We start from the raw sequence: 22,861 nt of genomic DNA on the forward strand, positions 1-22,861 counted from the left end.
AACCCTGAGGAAAAAATAGAAAATAAATAACTGCACATAGTATGTTAAGAACATCAATCACAAAGATAAACCTCTTGTTTTCTTATCCTGGAGTTCATCTAGTTTAGTCTTATCCTATGTGACCTTATGTACATAGCTTTGAGCTATTGTGATCCTTTGCTAGGAGAGTCCCCGATGTTACTAATTATTACAAATGAATAGTCTACAATTCTGTTACCAAAATAATCCTGAAACAGTAAATGAAGGCACATTTAAGATTGGTATTGAGAAGAAGATGGGAAAGTCAGACTATCAGCCAAACAGGAGAAAAGAAAGGGAGCCTAAAAATTCAAACCACTTTTCTTACCTATGAATGTTCTCTAAATCAGTAAGTTTTTCCACCTGCTGTAGTGTCCCTTCATAATTGCCAGAATCTGTCACCAGATTCAGGTGAGGTTTTGTGAAGTTTCCCTCTAAAAGTAGGAATTCTTTAGTTAGGGACCTTGACTTTGATTGCAGAATAAGAATTTCTGGACAAGTCATAATGGTAAGAAAACTTGAAATCACTTTATTGAAGAATTAAGTAAGTAAGCATGCAGGTGAGTAAGTGGACAGACAGACAAGCAAAAAGACAGGGACACAATCCAACAGAGTTTGGGTGTTTGCAAAGGGAGTGAGAGGAACAGATCTTTGGCATCAGGAGTATTTATATGATAAAGGCAGGAGGTCTCATTTAAAATTGTGTAGATAGGTGTTTTTTTATTAGTTTTTTAAATTATTCTTAGTGTTATTACATTTTCTAAGTTCCTGGCTCTTGTTTACCATTCTGATTGTTTGTTGGGGTCCATTCTAACTTTTTGGAGGGGAGGGCATTTTTTTCTCAGGGAGAGGTGCAACCTGCCACCAAACAGATGCTAATTTTCTGCAGGAGGAAATGCATCCTTTGTCTATCCTAGAAGCAATAGTGCTTTTAATGTTTTTTTTTTCAATACAAGATTTACATTTTTTACATTGCTCTTGGTCACAAGCAGCACAGATAAAGTTACAATTTCAGTCAAAAAGTAAATAATTTTAGGAAGTATCAGATTTTATAGCATGATAACAGACTTTATGCATTAAAATGAGGTTAATTTAAACACGTTTATACACACACACATGCATGCTGTATACAAAGGTCTTATGCTACCATTAGTATAGTTTAATGTAAATCAGTCATGGTTTTAGGAATTCCAGTGGCAAAGACATTTTTTGACCACTATATGATAGAACCATATGGTTAGTGTTGAAAAAAACAGGCAACAACAAACAAAATACAAGGCAAAACAAGATGCAAAACTTTTGCCAATAACAAAAATAATTTAACAGAATCTCTAAGCTTAAACAAACATTGATAACAATAACAAAAACCTTTTAAAATAATTTTGCTAGTGAGGCACATTAGCTTATGGATTTACCTTTGAACACTTAGAGGAGTAAAGATAGAGTAAGCTAGTTGGAGAGTGGGGTTGCATGAAGACCCACCATGTGACCTTTGTCTCTTCCTAAGTGTCAGTCTCCAGGACCTGAAAAGAGAATGAGGGGAGGGAGAGTTTCCCAACAGGGTCTTTAGCAGCCTTCTAGAGGAGCTTGACTTAAAAGGACAAATTAGGAATTGAATTTTTGAAGTGAGCAGACTCACTCATTCTTATCAACCAGTTTTACCACCTTGTCAGCCTTTTGCCTGACCTTGACTCAACTGCAGGAGCATCTTGGTGGATGATGGGAATTGTTCCAAAGGATATCCTGGGTGGTATTCCCTCTCCTAGTCGTCAACCAGCTGGCCCTTCTATTAGGACTCCTAACAGCCATCCTCTTATTCTTCCTTCTTGGATCCAGTTTTCTTAACCTGTTTCAAAAGTTTCTCTTTAACAGAATAACAGCCCTCACTCAGATCATTCCATGAGAGCACATTAAGGCCATCCTATTACTGCAGGTGACCAGAGGCTTTGCTTCCACTGCCATGCCCTGCACAGACGTGGACCCTGAAGATCGTAGTCCCACTGATTCCTCAATGCCCCCATGTCAGCAGGAAGTAGCCTGAAAAAACCCTAATATTCTTCAACTTTTTACCCCCTCAGGATTTCAGATAATGGTTATCTGCTTTGTTCTCATACTCAATGCTGCTCTCATGGCCCACTGACCATCTGCCCCCAGGACCTTTCCTGATTCTGAGGAAAATTTCACCCCTAACTTTATCTGAAAGTATAGGACTTCCAGCATCAGGATAAAATCTCAGATGACACTGTTTGCAGTATAGATTTCCCCAAAAGTATAGTTCAGACAGTTAATCTCAACAGGACAGGACAGAGAATTTCCAAAAAATAATCTGATCCCTTTCCTTGTCTTCTTTTCCAGCCCAAACTTTTTATGCATCCAAAGACCCTATATGAAGGACTTGCCTCTCCCCTCTTGACCCAAAGGTCAAGAGAATATAAAGGATTGACCCCACTCTGTTATCCCAGGCACATGCAGATGCCAAACAAAACCCCAGGTACGCACAGATTTGCTTGATGTACAGGCAGGCAGTCTACCTAAGCCTGGCTCGAAACATTCCATTGTAGACCAAATCAAAAAGCCCAGACACCTCTCTAAACCTAATGGCTTTTTAACCTTTGACTCCTTAGGCAGACCCCATATAAACCTGAACACAAATCTCCATATAAGCCCTCACACAACCTCCATACCTGTGGGAAGTTCTACCCCTCATTGGTAATAAATAGTCCTAATCTTTTGAGAATGGCGCCTGATTCTCCTTTCTTTTCCTTTCTCCTCAAATTTTCTAACACCTCATATAATGTAAATATTGTACAAGCAATTATCAAGCTGTATTATTTAAGAAGTAATAAGAAGAAAAATGCTTATGTTTACTATAGAAAATCTTTTCCAGATATTTTCAATCTACAGTTGGTTGGATTAATTAATGCAGATATGAAGAGCTGTATAAGATGTGTTTGTGTGTGTGTGTGTGTACCATAGAGTATGCCATAAACTTTATGTTTTTCCTAAGTTCTAAGGTTTACCATGTACTACTTAGCTAGTAAGACCAAGTAAAAAAGTAAATTCTGGTAATTTGTGCAAGTAGAGCAGTGCTTTGAAAATTTCTCCTTGGTACAGTTTCCAGCCAAATATTCATTCTTCTGATAAACAACTTTGACACAAACAGGCAGGGAATAGCAGTAAGAGACAGAATGTGCCTTCCACAGAAAACAAAGGAGGAATAACAAAGCAGATATGAGGCTTAGGCGAAGGTGTTAAAGTCCATTATGGAAACATCTGAGGAAAATAGGTAAAGATCAGTAGACTTGCAGAGACTGGAATTGTACTCACTATTGTCCAGACTGTCTAACCTGAGAGCAGTCTAGGAGGACAAGCTAGAACTTCAATGAATGGGAGCTGTAGTCAAAGAGTCAGGAAAAGAGAAGAGATGCCTATCACTATAGGAAAAATGTTTTTGAAAAGACCAGGCAATGCTCCCATTTCTAGGAGCCCATTCCCTTGTACTTCAAAAGATACACGAAGGTCTTAGATGTTATTTTATGTCATGTTTTTGAGTAGATATAAGAGCTTTTAAGGAATTACTCTTGGAGATCTATTTTCTTTCTGACTTATTTTTTCGTGTAAGAGGGTTTTGTTATTGTTTCTTTTTAAGTTTGCATTTTTCCATTCTTTTATGTTTTTTTTGCCTTTTAGTTTAAAAAAATTGTTGTTGGGGTGATGTACAGAGGAGTTACATTTACATTCATCAGGTAGCGGGTATGTTACTTCTTGAACATTGTTACCCCTTCCCATGTTTTTTTCCCACTTTCCCTCCCTCCAACCCCTCACACTCATCTTTCTTCCTTACCTTTCCATTTTCAAATAAACAAATAAATGTATATACAATATAGCAGGTACCAAAGTACAGTAACAACATGAGATAAACCTTAAGGGAAAAGAAAAGAAATCATTTCACATAGTACACGAAGAGGGCTTGAACTCTGGGCCTGGGCTCATTTTTTTTTTTTATTTAAAAAACCCCACCCAGGTATATTAGGAAGAATGTAAACCCAGTTTTGCAGTGAAAGTTAGATGTAGGCCTATTTCTTATTTTACATATAGTCCTCATATATGTAGACTTAGTATCTTATAACTTAAAAATATCAGTGGCTCTTTATTGGAAATGCAATTCTGTGTGTGTGCGTGTGCGTGCGTGCATGCGTGTGTGTGTGTGTGTGTGTGTGTGTGTGTGTGTGTGTGTCTCAGTTGTGACACTTGAACCTTGAGCCTGGGTGTTATCTTTGAGCCTCAGTGCCGCTTCCAGTTTTCTGATGGTTAATTGGAGAGAAGAGCCTCAAGGACTTTCATGCCTGGGCTGGCTTTGAATCACTATCCTCAGATCTCAGCTTCCTGAGTGGGGATTAAAGGCAGGAGCCACCCGCGCCAGACTGATGCACAATTCTTTACAGAGTTTGAGGCAACATTGAATCATCCTTAAAGTTCTTCATTTCTTCCTGTCTGGGGTCAATTGTTGTGTAGTTCATATAGAGGCTTCTTAGTTGGAACTCAGACCTCCAAATGTGTGTGTGTGTGTGTGTGTGTGTGTGTGTGTGTGTGTGTGTGTGGGCACTGGGGCTTGCACTCAGGGCCTTGCAGTCTTGTACAGCCTTTTTGTTGTAGGCTTTACCATTTGAGCCTTTTTGTTGAAGGCTTTATCACTTGCACTTCTGGATTCTTATTGGCTAATTGGAGATAATAGTATTATGGATTTGTCTGCCTGCTTTTGCTTCTAACTGAAATCCTTATAGCCCAGTCTCACAAATAGTTAGGATAATAGCCAATAATCAGCACACAAATATTTTAAAGTGGCTCAAACCTCATTTCATATATCTTACACACACACACACACACACACACAACCCCCACACACATCTCCGAAGATGTGTAAAATTCCTGATCTTATATCACCCTCCTTTCTTGTTTATATAAAATTCTCTATCTGGGATGTGTCTTAGTTCTTGTGTCTCATCTGTCCATACTCTCCTATGCAGCTGCCTTTCTATTTTTTTTTCTTTTAGTTATCCACAAAGAACTATTAAAATAGTATATATGGTACTGAAGATGGGGCAAAGGTGGAAGAGAATCAAAGTTTGTATTACATATCCTCTTCTACCTTTTTACTTGTCATCTCTCGTAATCATCTTTGTTACTAAACATTTCTGTGTGGTCCATTTCATTCTTGCATCCAGTGGGTCTACCCTTCTGTTGGGTCATCAATACAACTTTTACATCACTTCTTTCTCTCCCTCTGGTCTCTAAAGTACAAAATCAAACTTCTCTCCATTTCTCTTATTATCTCAAGAGAGTACTGAAGGATGTATTTCTTTAACTAATCCCTATAACCTTCCCTACTACATTTTTTATACCAAATCTAAATTCATTTTATTACAGCGGCCCTTTACAGTTTTCTGGTTGGGTCCAGAGGAAGAGAATCAAAGTTCACCTTGGTATCCTGTGGCTTTCTTTCAGTTCTGTCCAGAAGTTGGATGTCTCACCTTAGGCTCTTGACTTGTGGAAGCTTAATATGTGGGAGCAAAAGAAGGTTAGGTTAGATTGCTCAGTTCCAGGCTGGTTTCCAGGTCTAGCGGCTGTGTCCTGAGCTGAGCAACATTTTATGTGGAGTATCAGCAGAGTTGTACAATCTATAATATTTTGCCTTTTCAGGGAAAACAATGAATATATCACTGATTTTTTTAAGAAAAAAATTAAAGCCCATAATTTTCCATTTAATAGTGGAAGTTCTAAATAGCTAAGTACAAGTTCTAAACAGTTAAGCAGTTATTTACACTAAATAGCACATATTCCCAAATCTTTGAATATAAACTCCAGCAAAGATTAACAAAAAAAATAGCCATTTTGAAAGGACTGAGACCCAGGTTTCTTTATTCACATCCTCCCAGTTTGGCTCTAGGACAAAAATCTTCTTCCCTTATATGTCAGCCTGCCTTCTGGATCATATCCAAAGCAATCATTTCATGCCCAGACTGACAAGTTTTCTTGCTAGCAAAAACACAAGAGTTTTAGCTCCTCAAGTGGAACTGTATCTTCAGTTGTTTGAAAATAGCAAGTGTTCTGGACTGTACTTGGAAAATCTGGTTTTAAGGGGTATCAGTGTGTGAGAAGTAATGCACCTGCTACCTGGTGAATGTAACTATAACCCCTCTATACATTAGCTCAAATATAAAAAAAGAAAATCTGGTTTTATATTACAATAACTTCCCACTCTACTGTTCATTTTCTAGCACGCTTTCTCACTCTTGCATCTGTATTCACAAATGATTGTAAGATGTCTCACTTCACTCTCTGTTATGGCATTAGTAAACACAAATAAAACTCTCAACATTAATGCCTAAATCACATTCTGATTCTTGTTCATGTGTTTAGTTTCATCCATTATAAAAGTCCCTCAAAGAGGGAAGGTGTTTGGAAATGGTAGTGCTAGAACAATGGCATTCTGTTAAAGTACCAAAGTTAACTGCATCTAACACTTATTTGGAGATAGATAAGATTTGGATGTATATTGACCTTGACTATTGAAACCCAAATGGGTTTACATAACCTGAAAAGGGACTTTATTTTCACTTACCCAAGCAATATATGAACTCATTGGCATTGTAAAATATGTAAAGGTCACTGACCAAATAAAGTCTTTCCTGACTTTTTCAGGTGAAGATATATTGCAGTTCCATATGTTTTTTAAAATATATTTTCTTCTTTTTCATGTTATTTTTTACTATCATTTGAACTTTATTTTCACATCAATTATTTTCTTATGTATTTACTTATAAGATTTTTTCAATTGTGGGGTTCAAACTCTGGGCCTGGGCACTGTCCTTGAGCTCTTCAGCTCAAGGCTAGGGCTCTATCACTGAGCCAGAGCACCACTTCTGGTTTTCTGGTGGTTAATTAGAGATATGAGTCTCAGGGTCTTTTGTGCCTGGGCTGGCTTTGAACCATGATCCTCAGATTTCAGCATCCTGAGTAGCTAGGATTACAGGCATGAGCCACTAATGCCTGGCTACATGTATTTATTTATAAGTATGATATAGTAGTTGTAAGGTCTGCTGACAGGAAAAACTCCATGCTGTTTAGGAGAAGAGGATTTACTGTGTGAGGAAAGAGCAGTCCTCCTGCCACCCAAGATGGAGTTGGACGAGCAAGAGAGCATTATGACAGGAAGTGAGAGTTTATATGGGGGGGGTCACAATGGAAATACTTCAGACTGGGGGACCTCCCACTGCCTCTAGACATGCCAGTTGGCAATGTTACAGTGCTGGGAGAGAGAGAACCAAGGGAAGAAATCAGCAAACTTTTAGCAATTATTGGTAAAAGAGTTTTGACAGATATTAAACCCTATTTATAAATATAGTCTTCTGAACTTCTTTAGGTCAAATTATTTATAAAACTTCGATTTAATTTTAAGTTCTACATTGTCTGAGTTAATGAATAAAATTTTCCTGAATAAGTAACTAACACACAGTTTAAATAAATAGTATTAATAAGTGGTTAATTCTTAATTTTTTTCATGTTTGGTTAATATTTATGAGCCAGTGGTTCACACTTGTAATCATAGCTAATCAGGAGGCTGAGATCAGAGGATTGAGGTTTAAAGCCAGCCCAGGTAAAAAATTCCCTGTGAGACACTTATCTCCAGTTAACTACTCAATACTGGAAGTGGCAATGTAGCTCAAGTGGTAGAACACTAGCCTTGAACACAAAAAGGCTCAGGGACAGCGTCCAGGCCCAGAGTTCAAGCCTCACAACTGATGAAAAATAAAGTCACAAGACTATTATACACATAAAGTGTTATTCTAGCAATTATATTCTATATATTTCAGATATAGTATATACCTATGTCCAATATTAATTTCAGGAAAAAATATACACTATTTAATATGGCATTTGAGTAATTAAAGTAGAATTGTTCTTATTTTATACATATATACAATATGCAAGAACAAGTTGAACAATTCAATTGAGCCACTTGTGAGAAATCAGTCACAATTGATTTGAGAATTCTTGCTATGGTCAACTCCATTGCAACAGTTGAGATTTTACAAAAGGCTGATAAAAGAAGGAGAATGAAAATAATCTAGGTGAGACCCTCAAGGAAATCCAGAAAGTAGAGGAAGAAGGGATTGGGGAGGGCACTTTTAAAAAGATTTTTCAGGCATTTAAGACTTGAAAATCAGTGAATTAAATATAAATGAAGTGAATATCTAGATAAATGAAATAGATTCATTCTGAAAAGCAAATGGGTTGATGGTTAACATCAATCTAATTATCTCTTGTAATAATTGTTATGACTTATTTTGCCACTGAAATTAACATGAACAGTTGGAGAAAGGAAAATAAATTATGAAAACTATGTAGATATAAGGATTTTGTGAAATTAATATTTGTTTCTTTTGAATTTCTATGCTATCTTTTTTTTAAAATTAAACGTGTTTATTTTGAGAAAAAAGAAGACATGAGATGCTGTGATGTGAGAGACTTGCTGGAATCATTACATCTCATGATGCTGATTTTGTGATTAAGTTCACAAACGAATAATACCTTTAAAAATATAAAACAAAAATACTTGAAAATATTACTAAGACAACTCGCTTGCAGCTTTAGTGCCCTTTTTCAATTTTTTTATTAAAGAATTTATTAATGTTGATTTTTACATCATATTTTAAATGACAAGTTTAACAAACAAGTGTTCAAGGAGGGAATCTCTATTTACAATCACTGGGGCTTAGTATTTAGAACTTAATCAAAATTAGGCTAAGGGTTTGTATGTCATAGAAACATATTAATTTATGAAATAAAACATTATGTCTATAGAGTCATAGGTTTTTATGTTTATATAGTTATGTTTACATTTCCATTACCATGTCCATAGCTTTGGGTATGCATTCTATGCTATCGTTAAGTAGTTGTACAAAGTGGTTTCAAATCAACATGTCAGTTTATGAATACAATGCATTTTGATCAGTATCACACTTTTCATCATTCTCCCCATCTCGCCCATCCCATGTCTCCCCTCATGTTACCTGGCTCTAACTTCACACAGGTAAATGGAATATTATGACTTATTGCCCATCTTTCCTCTCTCCATTCATCTGTTCACCCTCTCATTCACTCACTCCCCCCACCACCACTCTGCACACAACACACATTCTAGCTTCCTGGTATTCATTTTGTTAAACCGTTAGTTACATAAGAATGTTGTAGTCTGACATATAGCCTATACTAGCAGATGAATTTTAATTACCTTAAAAGTACTGAAATCTATTGAGTGACTTTTAAGTAGTAGTAAGATTTGAACTTAGAGCCTTATTCTTGTTAGGCAGGTGCTCTGCCAGGTGAGCTCCAGCTCCAGCTCATGAACTTGTAAATAATTACAATCACATTAATAACGATGAGTAACAAATTACCAGAAATTCTATTAGATCTATATTGATAAAAATAATAATTAGTAACTAGTGAGAAAATGGTGCCTGAAAAAATGCAAATAATGATGGAAAACAATATCCTTAAACATCACTCATATTTTATAATTATTAATTAGCAAGCAACTCTTTCACATAAGCAGTTTCAGGGCCTAATGAAATTATCACAAATTTGAAATTCATCTTGAATGCACTGTATTATTATAAACCTAAAAGCTTGATTTACCTTTAAAAATTCATAACACCTAATTCTCTTTCCCTGAAATGTTTCATCAAGTCTAATGCGTTAATATTTGACTGTTTTTCTTCATGAGCCACATCGATAGTTAATTAAATGGAGTTGGGACTTCTTTTCTCTAGTTTTTGAGAGCTCATTTAAGTAATTGGTACAAGAGTTCTGTGCCCTAGCTTTGGAAATATTTTATGTTACCAATCTTGGCTTATAATGATCTCAATTCAAATAAACTAGAGACAGGTAAGAAAGTTTATGTTTATTGTCAGTGATAAATTATTTTTCTCAATATTAAATTCTAAATTAAATCCTATAAAGAACATCTAATAAAATCTTTAGTTCACTTTATTATTGAATGTGTGTTGCCTTTAGGGATATTGCTACATTTCAAATCTTCTCTTCTAACAGAAAATTAAATGATACCTTTGAAAAATTAAGAAGAGATTGATATCAGGTTGAAAACATAATTGAAAGCACTTCACTTGACTCCTATTCCTTTCCAAATATGACTTTATATCTACTTTTCAACAGAAAGAATCATTCTTATTACAGCCATATTTTACTGTGAGCATACCCAGGACACAGCAAAGCACAATGTGGGCTGGCAGGAAGCCATTTATAAGGAATATAATATGAACAGTGCACCATGAAGTCCCTGGCTTCTGTTCTTGATACTGAGATATCAAAGGTCAGCTTTCTGCTCTCCATCTGGTTAGGAAAACAGATGTTTGAAAACAATGACTTTTATGGAATACAAAAACATCACAACAAATAGGTTCAAAGCACAATTGTTAGCACAAAGGAAGAATTCACAAGGTCCTCCCAGGCCTACAGAACTGATAACTTTGGTAGGACTCTCAACTTCATCATTGGTAAGCCCTTACTTACTGATCGCTTGTTACATACCAGGCTCTATACCAGTAGTTTAATGTGTCCTGAGTTTTATGCAGTTCATACAACAGTCTCATGTTATGATTATTCTTATGTCATCCCTGCTTAAGGGACTTGAAATAAGGAGTGTGACAGGCAGCCAGGGTCACCTCTGATAACTATGGCATGAAGGCTAGGGAGCTGGGTAAACTAGGTAATGCTCTTTCGTTTGAACAAAGTATGCATGGTGATTGATCTGTAATAAGGGGTTGGGTACATCATATCCAAGTTTAGACTTACAGACTATTAAAGAGGGTAGGAAGTTCAAGAAGACTAACCATGACAGAAATCAGAGGATGACATTCCCAAGCAGTGGAAATGTCTTTTAGTTGTTTTATTTTTGAATTATTTTCTTACTGTTACCCTGACTCTATCAATATACTTACTAACCAATAGACCTTGGTTTGGGACTTTATGGTTTTGGAGCTAGAATCGCTATTCTTAAGAAACATTGTAAAATTGTATGTGTATACGTGTTTTGTAGAACTACAGAGAGGCAAAACATCTTATAATTTAATATGCTCAGTACTATATTACTTAATATGATGTTTAAGTAAAATTAAGCTTGCCATGAAGTAGCCTTTCTGCTTGGGGTGGCAGAAAATCAAAACTCAGTCATTACTGATTCTCTCCTGGCTCCTGAGCTTTCCAGAGGTGGGGAGAGGCTCAGTAGGGATATATAAGCCGGGCTGTACACATACTCAGGGTCACCATGCACATCTCAAATGGCTTCACCAGGTTCTTGGAAAAGGAAAGAGTTAAGAAATGGAGAATGAAATAACCCACCAATTAATGTGTCCATAAATTATCTGGCTACATGCATTGTTTTTGAAGGAAGAAGAGAGTCCATACCTTTCATTAGCTTCTCAAAGCAAAGAGGGAGGCTGATTTGATCCAGGAAAAGGGTTGGATGTCAAAACTCTGTGCTTCACAAAGCAGGCAAATATCCTATTTGCATTGATTATAGGCCCTTTTCATAGTGCTGACACCTCTATGAGCTTTGAGTGGCCTCATTATTTTTTTTTATTAAATTGGGTCAGGATGGAGGCCGTCCATTCAACCTAAATGCAGATGGGGTCATTGTGAATGAACTGCAATGTACACAATAGGTAATAAATTCTGGGAAATGAAATCTGTCATCAAATCACTCTTTTCACATAACAAAAACTAAAATGGGGTAGAACATTAGGACTGAAGGCAAAAAATCCATATATATATATATATATATAAAATGAAAACAAAACCCTAAGACAAAGAGACAGAATTATATTCATGGAGTTAGCAAACAGAGGAAGAGTGAGGATAAGGGACTGCAACATGTATGGAGCAGGAAAGGGCCAATGGAAGAACTGACACATTCTAGAAGCAGTATACAATGTGGAGTGCACACTGGTTTCATAAATAAATATAGACACTTGAATGGAAACATCATTATAAGCCTTATCTTCAGATACAGGGAGAGAAGGAGCTTTCAGAAGATTCATAGGAAAAACACTTGGGTTAATGAAGAAAGCCAGTGCTAAGTCATATCTCTCATTTTAAGTGCTTAGTACAAAGACTGGTTTTAACCAGCATTTAATTTTGTAAAAATTCAATTGATCAGGGCTACAGACATGATTAATCACTCCAGTAAGACTGATGTCAGTAGGTACTAATGAGTCGTGAGCGGATGTCCAAGTTCCATTTAGAGCATTGTTCTTACAATAAGCAGCGGCTGCTGTCTGAATTCTATTGCCTTTGGATGGATCTGGAAATCATTGTTTCATGACAGTTCAATTTAGTCCTTTGTCACTCTGACTTCAGGTTCTTTAATAATTTAAAAAAAAGTCAGTGCTCTTAAGAGTTTTGACATGCCATCCAATCACACTTCCTGTATCTTTATCATTACAGAAAATAATTCATCTGTGAGAAGATCATGGGAGGCTCTTGACCAGGTATGGACAGCATGAAGCAATACAAAGTCCATTCTAAATAGAGATGGTTTTAAGTGATAGAATCTATCTCTTCACTGTGAACCAGAAAGCAATGCCTACCATCAAGTGTTATACATAACTTAAGAAAAATGCCACGCATGGTGTTATGGTCTGTACTAAAAGTGACTTCTTTTGATTCAAGGTAAAAATACAAATGGCTGTTTCACAAGCTGTGTTATCTTGTGAGTCCTGGAATAACAGACATTTTAAGCTAGAAAGACCTTCAGTTGAAGTAACTGTAGGCCTGAAGAGGAAAAAAATAGCTTGGCTAAGGGCTAATATCTGGCCTCCTCATTTTAATGCTCTGTGTGTGTGTGTGTGTGTGTGTGTGTGTGTGTGTGTGTGTGTGTACTGGTACTGGGCCTTAAAGTCAAGGCTCATATTCTTTGGTCTTTTCATACACAATAGGAGTTCTATGACTTGAGCTGCATCTCTAGTGTAGCTGTTTGTTGATTAGTTGGAGATAGAATCTTGAAGAAATTTCTGCCCTCAGTTAGCTTTGAGTCTGGATTCTCAGTTCCCAGCCTCCTGAATAAACAAGATTAAAGGTGTGAGCACTGAGAGTGCTCATTACTATGTTTGCATAACATCACACTTACCAAATATTAATTTATGATATGTTCATTGCTGATAATTGTTAATCTTCTACAAGAGGCCCATAACCTATGGGTGACTGTGTGAAATGTAAGAAAGAGAAAACTTGCATAGACTCCTTATCTTGAATACTTTTCTGTCAGAAAATATGTATCACTTTAACTTGTTTTTGTAGTTTAAATGACATTGATCTTTTGTTGCACTCAGTTGCTGACTTACAACTTTATAATTACTATATAGTATAATATACATTAAAGGAAAGGACTAAATCACACATGGCCAGCATGGAAGAGAAACAGTATGGTATTTCATTGCAGGCTCATTGCTCATTCATAAAAATAAAAAAAAACCCTAGGAAATATAATCATCAAAATATAATGGGGCCCATTTAGCATTACTCTGATGCTTAGACTTTAGTAAGCTTTATTTTCCATTATATCAGTCTTATCAGATTTATATATGAAAAATACCTAAATGGTAGATTTCCATATAAAAGAAGAAGGCATTATGATGTATGAATTTTAAAATAGTGGTTTCTAAAAAATTGCACTGTGGCAGTCCTGTCTTCCTGGGGTTATTCAACAGCACTTCAGCTTATATAATTACCACATAGCCCTCCCTATATCAATCCTATGAGGCCCCCAGGTCAGTCACTATGGCAACAGATTCTGAATGAAGTAGCCCCATCCCAATACTCTGCTTAGAGCATCATCTTGGAAAAAAAAGTTTTAGTTTCTTTTCATTTTAAACACATGCCCCTAAATTACAGATACACAATTTCTGAGTGTTCTAGTTTTCTGGGAAGTATAATGTGACTACTGAATGTCTACGCACATACAATTTCTTGAATGGAAAAAGAAAGCTAATGTGAAGATTTAAATAGTATTTTTATTCTGGGTACCATTTAAAAAAAAGAAAATAACTCAGAATTTAAAAAATACCTGAAGAATAAAAAAACCCATGATTTTCTTTTTTTTAATTTTTTATTGTAATTAATAGAAGGGTTTACATTATATTCATCAAATAGAAGATACATTTCTTAACAATCATTGCTACCCCTTCTCATATTTTTGTCCCCAGTTCCCTCCCCAAAACCCTGATTTTCTATGATAGAATATCAGTTTCTCTTTGATCTCTATGCTGTTATAAGTATTTTATGTTTATTTTTAAAATACTCTTAATATTCACAAGATATGAGCAAATAAAATGCAAATTTTCCATTAAGAATTTTAAAAGAATGAACAAGCACGTGTTGAAAGGATTGGGTTGATAAAAATTTTCTTTTTAATCCGTAAAGCAGCGTACACAGATCTGCTCAAGATTGTCTGAGCATACTACCACTTCAGGAGGCCGCGGACAGCAACCAGAGGCAATGGTGCTGGCTCCTTTCTGGGTTCCCGTGAGCTGTTTGGACAGGCCTTGCACTGTGGTGACTGAATCTAAGAAGAACAGTTGATAATGCTGGACCAGCATGTGATAGGACTTCCTCAAGCCCTGTTCCATCCACTAAATTACTTCACACAATAGATACTCTTTCTTCTCCCTTCTTCAATAAGGAAAGATATTTACATGCTTTACTTACAATTCCTTTGTAATCCACCAGAGAAGAGAACATATTTTACATAGTGATTCACAGTGTGGTTTACTGTTCAAGTAAATGCAACTCTGATTCTGTTTTCTTGTAGAGCTTATGTTCGACTCTGATTTTGTCACTTTTCTATTTTCAGCTGTCTTTGATACCAATTTGACTTAACTTGATATCTTTGAACATTTCCCTTCCCTTTGGCTCATTTCTAGGTGTGTTTTCAATCTGCACTTTTTACACAATCCCCAGCCTCCCTGTGACTCAGGATGGACCCACATTATGAGCCCTGTTTGATAAAAGGAGGGGGAAGCACATGGTTTCCTCAGCTGCAGCAGCTCCCCACAAAAATCAAGGATGATAATCCAGTCAGGCTTGATTCCCCCAGAGTCCCAGAGCCAATGGGACTGTCCCCATGTTTTTTATACTGAATCTCATTTCCCTCTCTCTCTCTCTCTCTCTCTCTCTCTCTCTCTCTCTCTCTCTCTCTCTCTCTCTCCCTCTCTCCGTCTCTGTCTCTGTCTCTGTCTCTCTGTCTCTGTCTCTCTGTCTCTCTCTGTCTCTCTGTCTCTGTCTCTCTCTCTCTCTCTCTCTGTCTCTCTCTCTCTGTGTCTCTCTCTCTCTCTCTTTCTCTCTCTCTCTCTCTCTCTCTCTCTCTCTCTCTCTCTCTCTCTCTCTCTCTCTCTCTCTCTCTCTCTCTCTCCCCTAGTGGAAAAAGGAGAAAGGAAGATTAGGATAAGCAAGCCATTTCCATTTTGTTCAATCTCCCAGTAATTTTTAAAAAATGATGAATTAGGTTTGTGCTGTATTTAAAAATGTTTACATGGAGCAATTACATTTCTTAGAGCTAGGCAAGTTCTTCCAATACCATCAGAGAATTTCTCTAGCTGTATATATCCAAACTCACTGAAAATAAAAACATATGTTAATATCTTTGCCCTTAATGGCCATTATCCTCCTTCCTCAACAGAGGAAAACTTGAATACTAAGAGTTCAGGAGTGTCAGCAACAGTGGAGTTGGCTTCAGTGGAAGAAACAATGGCTGGTTTGTAACAGTTCATTCCTCCAGGGTATTCATTATCTCCTTTATAAGGCAAGGCTATTAACATCTCTGCTATTTCAAAAGAGAAACTGAGGCATGGGTAATTTAAATAACTTGCCCATGGATGCAAAACTAGCTATAGTATTGAGTATACTTTTAGTATACTCAATAGTAGTCAATATACTCTTGAATCCTGTGCCTTTTGTTTCTTACTTGATTCATAAGAACCAGAGGAGGAGTGTGATTATCTTCAGACACCTGGCAAGGGGTGGTATTAAGGCAGGGGAATGGGGTGATGAGGGACTCTTAGTAAACTCCTAGTCTCTTGATTCCCCTGCAACTTAAAGTTGTCCCCAGGCCTGAAGGAATTGGGTAAACAAGTTCAGATCTGTATTCACGTTCGTTTCTATAGATCATATATTTTTTTTCAAATCAAAGCTCAAGGTGTCACTCTGAAGTAACACATAGAATCATGGCAGTTACACAGGGCTCTATGCTCGGAATGAGCCTGCACATAGATGAATGCTCTGTTCATGCCCATCCTGAAAGTCTTAATAATTTTTGAAGGAGGGGCCTTCTGTTTTTTATGACACACAAGGGACTGACAATGATGAACTCAATCCTGTGAAGGGCCCTGGCCAGTCCATAGGTCCTGGAAGCTCTCATTAACTAGGGGCAAAAATCTTGGGAAACTGCAATGCTAGAAAGCTGCAGTTGCCTGTTGGTGGATTTGAATTTTAGGGCACTAAGTTGGCTCTCACAAATAACAGTTTTAATGATGCTTTGTGAAGGCTGAAGGTTCCTGTGCATAGCCTCCAGCAGAAAGGCTCAGGCCAGGCTCTGAATTCCAACAGCAGGGTTAACTACAGAGGAAGCCTCTTTACAGAATGATAAAACCTAGTTAAGCTCAGCTGGATTTGAAGCTGGCCCCAGGAGCACTTCTGAAAAACCGGTCTATGGATGAAATTTCAGTCCTGATCCTCCTGGAAATGTATACGTTATACTGTTTGCACAATGGAGGCATGCTACAGTAAAGTCAAGATTTGCCAAGATCACAGAGCAAACCCAACTCAGTACAAGGAAGCCAATTGAAGCAGGCCTCTGTTTCTTCCTTTAATGCTTAAGCATTTGGCACTAGAATAAACAATTGCTCAAAGTGGTGAATTTCCACAGAATCACTTGCTGTTGGGTTTTTTGCTTTGTTTTGTTTTTGAAATGAAGAACAGTGAGCTGAGTTCTACCATAATGCCAGGGAGCAGAAACTGGGTGAGTAGGGAGGGAGAAGCCAACTTTCCAGGGAAGACAAACATGATAAGCTTGTACCTCTTTGCCAGAAAAATCAGAGCCTTCATACACAAGGAGATCTGTAGGTTTGCACTGCATTTGTACTGATGGATAACATCTTCTGGCATTTACTGTGTCTTAGATATCCCAGTAAGGGTTTACACATGTCAGCTTAGTTAATCCTCACAACAACTCAATGAGGTACGTATTATTATGATCTCCATTTTAAAGGTGAAGGGCCAGTGTAGAGAGCATAAGCAGTTAAGTCAGGAGAGCAGCTGCCTGGCTGTGGGAGCTACAGGTTTCTCCAGGACAATAACAAGCAGTGATGAGTTCCCGGTGGGGCAAGGCTGGGCTGTGCAGCTGCTGAGCCTGCCTCCTGTTTATCCTCACAATAAGCTCCCATTAATGAGGGAAGCACGATTGGTCTCCCTTGCTCTTAAACTCTGAAAGAGCCTATAGAATACAAACCCTATTGTGAATGCTTTTGTAATCTGGAGATTCCTTTTTCTTTAAAAAAAAAAATGGAATAATCAGCCTCTTAATGTATCTATAGGGAATTCAGGAAAGATGAAGAAGCCGCTCCTGTTTTTGAGGCATTTGTAATCATTGTTGGGGGGCGACAGAAACAACAGATGGGGAACAATGGAGAGGGATCGGAGGCCTGGTGTAAGCAAAGGCACACTGTGGCCTTTGCAGTGAATGTATGGGGATTAAGAGGAGGGAAGGCTGTTGACTGGTTATCAAGCTAGGTCTGAGCCAGGGATGGAGGGAAGAAGTTGGGTGGCTTTGGGCAGATTTCTTAATCTTCAGACTTTACTTTCCTCAACTGAAAATAAAGCCATAAATTATTTCCAAGACTCTTTCCAGCTTTAACATTTAATATATCTTGACCTTTCTCATAGAGGTAGGCTTTTATGTCAGTTGCTAAAAGCCAGAACAAGCCTGTCACTGATGGGTCTCAGTCTGCAGATCACATGGTCAGGCTGATACAATTTGCACTTCAGGTAGTTCAAGTGCCTGTGTGTGCTAGACTTCACTCTCATTTTCTTGGTAATTCAGTTTAATGATGGCCTTAGCAATTTTACTCATGTATCTCTCTTTCTTAATTTAACCAAATTTTAATGCAGGCTATATACTGTAATACTTAATATCTTCTACGTTTTGATCTCTCAAAATTACAAAACTTGCTAAATGGGATAATCAGTCATCTCACTTGTTTTCAGTGTGTGTGTATGTGTGTGTGTGTGTGTGTGTGTGTGTCTGTGTGATTTTAGCTTATTGTAGCCCTCAATAACTACTTGTGATGGCTGGCTGAATATACAACTTAAAATTGATCAACTCTCAGAAAGACATTAATTAAAAATTATTTACATATTATTACAGTCATCATTTTTCAAATTTTTGTCAGTCCTGGGATTCATTTCCAGATTCATTTAATCAATATTAATGAAGGCCCTACTATGTGACAAGATTGAAATATAAAGAGGAGCTAAAAAAGTCTTAATCTTCATTGACTTAAAAAATGTATCTTTAAACAGTTATACAAAAGGGTTTCAGTTCAAAGTATCAGCTTTAATACAATGTATCTTGATTAACATTACCTCTTCCATTGTTCTTCCTATCTTCCTCAACCTACTCTAGATAATATGTTTTGAACTGTAAGATGGTTTTGCCTCAAATAAGCATTTAGTTAAGAAAAACAAAAGTATATATATATATATATATATATATATATGTAGGTATATCTGACATTTCTGAACATTTCAATATAAAAATAATAATGAAGGGGTGGATTTCAGGAGGAACTTGTGCATAATGAATGAATCTTAGAATGAATTCATTTTCTATAACATGGATAATATTTTACAGAACCTGTAGACTGTTGTTATATAACTATGATCGCTGATCAAGCAACTTCGGCACTGAAGAAAGGGCTGGCCTAGCAGGCAGCCTCCCCCAACTTGTCAGTATCTTAAGATTTAAGAACTGCTATGTAAACCAAGCTCTGTATGAACAGAGAAGGGACTGACTTCCCCTGTATAATCCCTCCCTATTCTCAGCGGGATGTGGAATTTAGAAGTAAAAATCACAATGCTGAGTATGTGCTGGGTTCATTGATTCCCCCCATAGCAAGCTGAATTAGCTAGAAGTGCTGTGGTGGGTCAGAGCTTTCTACATGTATAAACCCAAATCGTGCCTCTGATGTTATCTCTGTTGATAATTTTTAGTGAAGCTGGATGACTATGTTTTCCCTCCACTTTCTTCTTTTCCTGGGTGAGGGAACATTGCATGAGTTTAAAAAGCTAAGAAGGGTTTTACCTAAATAAAGACTTAGGGCTGTGTATTTCCTAAATGGTGTCACTGTATAAATAAAGATATCAAGTCACCCAAGTCTTTTGGCATGTAGTTAACAAAATCTTGCCTGAAAAAAAATACCTTGTCTTCTTTGAAGTTTTTCATGATTTTTCAAACCAAATCATTAAAAATGGGGGTTAAAATGACTCAGAAACGACCTTCTGTTTTGTTTTGTTTTTGTAGTCACTAAGGTGTAATTTAAAAAATTGTCTATGGATTCTCAGTATTGAGACTGAATTCTGCTGGTTTTCTGGCTCCCATCCCACCTATCATAGTCTTGGACAGATTGTAGGAACATTGTTGAATTATGCTATGTAGAGATAGGGCTTCCAGCCTAGCCCAAAAAGTCATCGGATAACTTTTGACTGAGTTTTTTTTTTTTTTTTTTTTTTTGCTGTATGACAAACGGGTTCATTGTACATTTGTCTTAATATTCTTTTGCAGGTAACTGACTTTCACTTTTTTTTTTTAAGATTCACACCAAGTTTGCAATTCATACTTAAAATTCACAATGCACCAAGGGGACAGAGTTGGAGGACAAGCCCAGCTCTTTTACCCCCTGGAATCACGAAGGGGCAGCTATAGGCACTAGAAAGGACTGAGCCAAAAGAGGAGAACAAATCTTTGATTTCGCAGTCTCGCCCTGTTGTTTTTGACTGACAGTGGCTGCTGCGGTATCTTCCATCTGTGGTGTCACGCCTTTTTAGAAGGTACTCAGGAAATCTCACTCTGGTCTTGTAGGGAATATTTTCTACCAAAGAGGAAAGCTGAGCATGAGAGGGAAACTCATCTCGCTTTCCCACAGCTGAAGAGAGACTTATCAGACGATAACATGATGGATAGAAGCTGAAGCTACACGGTACAAAATATTTACTGAAAGTATGCTCTGCTTAACATCAGCATAACAACGACAACAACAACAAGAAAAGGGAATTTCCTCCTCCTCCAGACCATGTTTAATTACTTTTATATGTTTGTTAGACACTCCTACTTAAAAATCAATTGTACAAAATCTTAAACCAATGGTGAATTTTCAACAGAGACATACACTGAAAAAGATACTGTCCAAGTGAATATAAAACCAAGTTTTTAGATCTGCATTTATGATTTCATCTAAATTGTGCGTTATCTGCATTGGCGTCCCCACCCCACCCCCAGCTTCTGGGGAAATTGCAGTTGTTCCGCAGGTCCATTTTTCAAAGAAGACTGCCATCATGTGGTTGGATGTGTTACAACAGCTCATGAAAGATCGAGGTTGATTCTTTCAGAACATTAGCAGCTTAAAATATGCTTTGCTGCTTCAAGTTGTATCTGTCGACGCCTTTCTATAAGAGCAATCTCCTAATTTTACCGAAGAATTGTCTTTTGTCAGCTTTGATCCTATCACATATCTAGTTATCATATCAAGAATGACAAATATAAAACAATAGTTAATCACTGAGCATATGATACATTTGTAGTATTTTTCCCACATTTATCCACTTCCAAGGGAGTAGAATGCTTTCTCCGGTGCATTAATGAGTTACATTTCACTTACATCGTAAATTTAGGGAGAGAGATACAAAACACAAGCTGTACAGAGTGCAACACCCTATTGTCCGAAAATTAAGATATGAAGCTTGACTCTAGGTGATAATCGCTGCTTTGCCAGTAATTCACTGTGCAAGTTTGCATGAGCACACAAGCGATCTGCCGCATGCATTTTCTTTCTTGAATGAAAAAGTCTGATGAACAAGAAACTGTTTTTCAGCTATCACTCTGTGATGCTACCTGATAGTAAACAAGTTCCTTAACACGCGAAGTACTTTCTTTAAGAGATTATTTTCCTCTGCTTTCTTCAAGACAGGCACCACTTTTCTTCATCCTCTGCCCCTGCCTAATACAACTTTGTCTGTATAACTCATCATAAAAACTCTTTACAAGGAATGCAAAAATTGTGTTTTGTGTTCAGGATTGTTCCAGCTCAAGTAGCTTTCATGCATTCAACATCTTGACAAACAAAATTAAGATGATGAGTCTTTCACTCGAAAAATAGCTTATTGTCTTTGCAAAAACTGTAGAGTTGAAGGTCACTGTAAAAATGTTAGAAAAGATAGTTTAGAGGGCAGTCTGATTTCCTCACCTGCTGAAAGGGTAGGGTAATTTTCTTCCCTATAATATCTTTTGCTTCATACATTTGTCAAAATATAAAAAGAGAATGTAAATGCTGCCTGGAGTACAATTGTAGGGTTAATGTTCTGATGAGACAAAATGATGGTGAATTATTCCATTGAGTTGATTTTGTAAAGTGTGTTTGTTAAGGGGGTTGAGGGACAAAAATACAAGCTGGGGTGTATATTTCAACTGTGTTGGAAAGGCTCGTAAATGCAGGTCAGTTGCTAGGAAACCTAGAGTGCACAAAACTAAAGTCACCCTCACACAAATCCTGTGTGCATGTATGTCTTTTGTTTCAGGAAACCTCATCTCTCACAGTCAAAGATGATAGAAAATGTACAGTCCTTTGAAATGCAGGCAGACCTATGTTTGGTCATTGCTCCTGCCAATCCAGTCACTCTGATCACTCTGATGTTCACTGTCCACAAAGATTTCTAAAAATGAAAAAAATAGAGTACCATGATAAAAAGTGTGATTTCTCCCGAAACACTCGGTGTGGGGGTTGGAATTAGCTACATATTCAATTTAAATATTCTTACAGGAAAGACAGCTGGTTTGTTAGCTGATATCAGTTCCAAGAAACAGAGTAGTGGCTAAACACTTCAGCATTCCAAAGAGAGGCATGCCAGTCTAGTTCTAAGCAATCATTTCAGTCATTTATGGGAACTATTTAGTGTATTTTTTAAATGCAGCAAAACAAACAAGCTTCCAGGTTTGTAATTGCAACCAAGAGCAAATGTGTGAAGCCCGTTAGAGCTGGGTGCATCTTACAAATTCTTCCAGCGCCCCCAACTGGTTGAAGACAGAATCGGAACCAGTATATGAACAAGTTCAGTCCCTAAAGTAGCTCCTTCCGCGAGGTCTTTCAGAAAATCATGATGAGATCTTCTATTTTCCTAAATTAATGCCAAGCTTTGCCAGTGTCTAAGACATTTCAACCAGTAAGGAGAAAAATGCTAAAGACTGAGAAGAGGTCTCTTAGATCTCATTTTACCTGGGCGAAATGGAATTACTGGAAGAGATTTTTCAATTATTTGAAATACACAGCTTGTTACTATCTGAGCCAGGAACACGATCCAGGACTGTAAGTCTGATCCTATTTTAAAGTTACACCACCCACTTTTTGTCCAGAAAATTATAATGGCTTATTAGCCTTTTGATAATAACAATCTGTACCTCTTTTTCTAGTGCTTTACAAGCCTTTATTATTTCATTTATTTC

The 22,861-nt window shown here is 37.2% G+C and overlaps 1 long non-coding RNA gene across 1 annotated transcript; it reads left to right on the forward strand.

Annotated features, from left to right (window-relative positions):
• The first annotated feature begins 7,299 nt into the window (after nucleotides 1-7,299).
• Nucleotides 7,300-14,589, forward strand: LOC150063389 (uncharacterized). The gene is made up of 3 exons (XR_016535537.1): nucleotides 7,300-7,379; nucleotides 12,544-12,768; nucleotides 14,521-14,589. It is a non-coding gene; the product is annotated as an uncharacterized LOC150063389 (long non-coding RNA).
• The last annotated feature ends 8,272 nt before the right edge of the window (nucleotides 14,590-22,861 follow it).

Source organism: Megascapheus bottae, chromosome 5, assembly GCF_031878675.1.
Source record: "Megascapheus bottae isolate mThoBot1 chromosome 5, mThoBot2.hap1, whole genome shotgun sequence".
NCBI classification, from domain to species: Eukaryota; Metazoa; Chordata; class Mammalia; order Rodentia; family Geomyidae; genus Megascapheus; species Megascapheus bottae.